The sequence below is a fragment of the Salvia miltiorrhiza genome, chromosome 2 (assembly GCF_028751815.1).
Source record: "Salvia miltiorrhiza cultivar Shanhuang (shh) chromosome 2, IMPLAD_Smil_shh, whole genome shotgun sequence".
Taxonomy (NCBI): Eukaryota; Viridiplantae; Streptophyta; class Magnoliopsida; order Lamiales; family Lamiaceae; genus Salvia; species Salvia miltiorrhiza.
In genome coordinates, this window is record NC_080388.1 from 66,284,562 (window position 1) to 66,290,561 (window position 6,000).

The window sequence follows — 6,000 nt, forward strand, 5'->3', positions numbered from 1 at the left end:
ATTTAATAATTTAAAAATTGTAAAATATTTTTTATAATTTAAAATATGTTTAGTAAAATGTATATAATTTAGAGTTTAATATAATATTTACCTTTTCTATAAATATGCGAAATTATGGGCATTTTCTATGATTGAGCGAACAATAATCTCGCCCCATACGTGCAAATATTTAATGCACTATCTTCTAAAGAATATAATATGTATAATATCAATTATCAATAATGAAGGACACGCTTTTAGCCAGCACAAAGTCTTCTTCACCAATATTAGCAAGCACGTCTTTCATAAAATATTGAAAATTGTATGGGAAATAAAATTAATTCTACTTGCTATTATTTTAAATGCTTTGTAAAACTGGTCCTTCAAGAACATTTAATTGGTGATGACCCTTATATTAATAGTAAGGTTCAAAATTTAAATTTCACAGCTTTCCTTCTCCAAATAAAATAAGTATTTGTAAAATTATGTTTTGACTTTTGAGCAAGGTATAACTACTTTCATGGAGTATATTTTTATCACAAATATGAAATATCTATTAACGTTCAAAAATTTCGATCATTAACTATTTTCACATATAACTACTAGAAAAAACGTTACTAACGACCGGAATTAACAATCCAAAATTTCGGTCGTTAATTTAGCAGTCCTAAGAGCATCCACAACGGGATGACTTGATAGCTTACTTGATAAAAGGGGGAATCACAATGAGTAAGGAGGTCACAATGGGATGACTTGATCTCTTACTTGATCTTTTTAATTTAGATTTTTATATTTTTCATTTGAATTTAATTGCGTAACTTTAAATAACACAATTTACTTAAAAAATAAATTGCATTAATTTTTAAAACCTAAAGACATAATTTAAAATTACTTAAAAAAATTAAAGACATAATTAAAAATTACATAATAAAAACCTATCTAGTCTCTACTGCCTCTTCGCCAAGCTAGAATCTCCGCCACCCGTTCCTTGTGCCATTCTAGCTGCTCCATAGTCATGTCGGAAGTCTTCATGAACATGACCCGATCGTCATTGATCTTCCTCTTGAAGGCATTCTTTTGGTCGTACATCTCCATGATTCGAGTGATCTTGTTGTCGGACCTATCCAACATTTCCTTGCATTCGGGTGGAGCCTCCGAGGCTTGCGATGCCGACGCCTTCCCCTTCCCCTTAGCTGCCATCGCCGCCGCCTTCGCCACTTTGTTTCCAATCGGCCGAGAAGACGTGATTTCCTCGCCCGACGCCGAGGTGGTGAAGTCGCCCGTCTCCGACGTCTTTGTCCTCTTGGAAGCATGCACGTCTCCCTCGAGGTACATAGACTTGAACTTTCGGTTGGTCCGGAGCATCTTCCATGCATTCCTGTAGGTGAAGGGGCCGGAAGTGCTCCTAGCGGCGAAGATAATTTGGGCCTTCTGTCGGAGCATGTCGTCAGAATGGCCGGAAGGCCACTTGGCGCACGTCTCAACCCAAATATTTTCCCATAACTTCACCTCCGCACTCACTCGGGCCTAGTGTCCCTTTATTTGTCGGTGTTTGAGGTTGGCGCCGATGAGGGGGTTCACCCGATCGAGAATCTGTTGCCAATAGGCCTCCCCCTTTGGTCGATACCCCGGATGACGTCGTTGGTCTCCTCGATCCAAATTCGGACAATAAGGTCCGTCTCCTCGGGGGTGTAGGTATGACGGGGGGTTATTCCTTCCTCCGGTGCCGGTGTCTTCTCTTTGAAGGCTATCGCCTTCCGTCGCTTTCCTTTCTTAGGCTTCGACGCACTGTGGGCGGGTGGTGCCTCCTTCTCGCCACTTGGGGGCTCCTCCTCCAAATTGAAACCCAAAAAATCGGAATTATAGTCGCCGGAGAGGTTGGGAACCCAATTTGGGTCGTAATAGTTGGCATTGTATAGATTCATTTTTGCAAAAATTTGAGAGAGAAGAAGAAAGATGAAGGTAGAAAATATGTTGATGAATGAAAAAATGGGGAAGGGAGTATATATAGAAGAGAGAGAAAAAAAAAGCAAATAGTCGAATGACCGAAAAGAAAAAAAAACTGCTAAAAGAGACGTTTAGAATTTGAATTCGAATTATATATATATATATAGTAGCGCGTGCACACATGCACTTGGATTTAACAAAATCATGCCTTACCCAAAAAATCGGGTAGGCCTCGAGTAAGGCAGAGCCACAATGGGCTTACTCGATCTGTGGGTGACTCGAGTAACCCCATCGAGTCACCCACTGTGGATGCTCTAATGACCGATTTACGACCGTATCACGATCAATTTTTTATTTTATTTTATAACGACCTAATTTTCGGTTGTTAATTATTATTTATTTTTTAACAACCGAAAATTTGGTCTTTAATATTTTTAATTTTTCTAAATTTAGTCTTTTTTTAACGATAAAAAATTCAGTTGTGTTAATATTTTTTTATATTATTTCTTATTTATTTTTTTATTTTTTATTAACGACCAAAAATTCGATCGTTAATATTTTTATTTTTTTTCATTTTTTAAATTTTTTATCTATATATATATATATTTATTTTTTTAATGACCAAAAATTCTTTCGTTATTATCAACTTTTTTATATTTTTTAAAATTAGTCGTTAATTCGGTCGTTAATATTATTATTTTTAATATTTTACAATCGATCGTTATTTCGACCTTTAATAATATTTTTTTTATTTTTTATTATTTTTATATTTATTCTTATTTTAAAACAACTTATAAGTTGTTTATGATATTATAATCTCATTCAAAGTGTTTGGCAAATAAGCTGTAAAAAAAACTCCAAGAGCTTATAAGCTCCCAATAAAATAAATTCATTTACCTCAACTTATTTTTTCTCATTATCTTATAAGCAACACTCATTTTACAAAAATGACTCAGCTATACCTTTTATTTTCATCATATATTTTTCTAATTCTAATTTCATCTCAATTTGATTTTCTCTCTGTAAGAAAGATTTTCTCTCGCTTATCCAAATACTTTAACAATTTAGAAGCTCTTATGAAACTATATCTTACAAGATGTTGAAACAACTTATAAGCTTCAATAACTCATGAGCACTTTAAAATAAGCTTAGGCAAACACCCTCTCAGAGCACTAGTAAGATGGGTGATCCACTGAGGAGTTCATCAAAACGTATGCGATTAAGTCCAAAATACATTAGAAATACCAAAATACTTGTAAAGTAAAAAGCTAGATAATTAATTGTTTTTAACAACCGAATTTTCGGTCGTTATTAATAAATTTTCGATCGTTAAAATAAAAAAATAGCAAAAAAAATACGACCAAAATTAATATTTTAACAATCGAATTTTCGATCGTTATTCAGTCATTGAACTTAAAGACCGAATTTTCGATCATTAATGTTTGGAACGACCACGCAAATAACGATCCATGAAAACAAAATATTTTCGGTCGATTTTAACGATCGGATTTTCGGTTGTTATAGCCATTGTTTGGTTCTAAAACGATGTAGATTTGTTATGACTACAATTACCAATATGTTGAACTAAAATATAACAAAATATTTTCAAAATATAATAAATATGTACTCCCTCCGTCCCGGTCCAATAGTCTCATTTCATTTGGGCACGGAGATTAAGAAACTTGCTTTTTGAGTGTAGAAGTGAGTAAAGTTGTGTGAGACCATATTGTTTGTAGTGTAAAATCATTACCAAAAATAGAAATGAGACTATTGGAGTAGAACGGAGGGAGTATTATTTATTATTTTATTAATTTTGAAATACAAATATTTGTGTTTTAAAAATACACGAGATCCCCTTCAAAAAGAAAAAAAAAATACATGAGATCAAAATTTATCTAATGTGTATCTTATAATTGCGAACTTCGCTATAAAAAAAAAAGAAAGAAAGCAAATAATCATATATAAATGGATCTTGGGTATATATTATATACTACCACCCTGGCAAATTGGTTCGAATAATCACCTCAAATGAATCCAACATACCGAAATATTACTTTTGTCGGACATGTTAAAAAATATTCAAAATTAATAATACCGCAACCGCTATGATCGAGTTGCTTTGTAATTGTAAAATCGACTAAAATTCTTGATTTTTAATAATATCCTTAACTTATACTATAACTTATTGTCTGTTATCCTCTATACATCATAGTTTCAACCATATTTTATGTAAATATTAAACTATGGACATTTTTAAACGATTCCAAGCGTTACATTATTTTTATCCTATAAATTTGTTTTTTTCCTCACAAATCAAGTATTTGATAATTAATTAAAACTGCAAAGACAAAAGTAGTGGATGTATTATAATAATGGCCCATAATTATAATAATGGTCCTTCAACTCCCAATTAATACTTTCATTTAGATGTTAAAAGTAGGAAGTTGCTTGGAAAATCATGCATGACCCACTCCAATTTCAAAAGTCATATCTCTAGTATTATTTTTGGAACTAATTATCTTTTGCTTTTTTCCATATTAGCAAGAAAAGTGTGATTCACGACACATTATTTTCATTGATTTACGAATATCATGTGATTAGGGAAAATAACTATGAAGTTTCTTGCAAATGCATTTCGATGTTTAATTATATATACCGTATACAGATAGTTTGGCGCACTGTCATTACAAATACACTTTCACACTGTTTTGTTTGATCTAAAATTTGTTCCGAATTGAATGACGTCCATTAAAAATATAAATTGCGATAAATTCAATTACACTAATTCTTTTCATCAATATGTGCAATTCGATATAAATGACTAAATGATTACTTTGTTTGGTGATCGACCTTTTCTACTTTCTAGGTTTTCTTTCTAGACTTGCATCCAAAATCATTTATTTTGGGGGAGGGTTTACTTTGGATAAGACTTGGAAGTTGGAAGCAACCATCATTCATCTATTTGAAGGAATATATAATAAAAGAGAGAAAAATTGGAATATAACAAAAGTGGAATACAGATAATTAAAAGCCGGCAATAGCTATGATCAGAAAAAACAAAAAGAAATACTGATTATAATTAATTCTATTTTATTCTTATAAAGATAATGATTTTTTTCTAAAACAATAAAGTTAAGGATTTTTATTATATGTTAAAAAGTATCAAAGTGGGTGAAAAATGAGATATTTGCGAATTGGAGGAAGATAAAAAGTTCGTGATTAATCGATTTAACCAAATAAAAATGTTTATTATTGTTTGGTCAAATTGTAGACCCATCGAACGTATAATAATAAAAATAAAAGAGGTTTGTTCACACATATATATTCACGTTATTCTTTCTTACCCACCAATAATTTTTTTTGAATTAATTACAAATGCACCCTTGATACCTATTTTTTCAAGCGTATTGATAAATTAATATTCCATCCGTCCTATCATAACTCATAAGTAAGATTTCTTTTTTTGGCGTCCCACTTAAAGTGAAACTATATTTTTTTTGGGTAAAAATTTAACCCTTTAAACATTTTTTCACCTACACACAATACACATTTCTTAATTCTTATGTTAAAAAAAAAGTCTCACTTATAGTGGGACAGATAAAGTATTTTAAAATCTTTTTTTTTAGGAAAATACTTAAAAGTCTTTTCGCTCCAACTATCGTTGTTGTCTATATAAAAACTATGTCCAAATCTAAACAAAATAAAATCATAAGAATACATCATAATCAATCTTATATATTCTCCAATTATTCTTGCCATGAATTGGCTCCTAGGTGAATAACTCAGTGGATGTCTAAAATTTTGCCTCCATTATAGTATTTCATTTTAATTTTAATTTTTTAGAATTGAATAAGCAACAAATAGTATTGTGCTGAATAAGGCAATATAATATTAAATAATAATATTTAAAAATTAGTAAAATTTCCGATTTTCTAAAATTCGAACTCGAATAAAATTTTCAGATAAAAATATCAGTCGTACAATATATTAAATCAACACTTACAAATCAATCTAAGATTTCACTTTATATGAGTGATCTTGTTGAAAATTTGGAATTATATATATATATATATA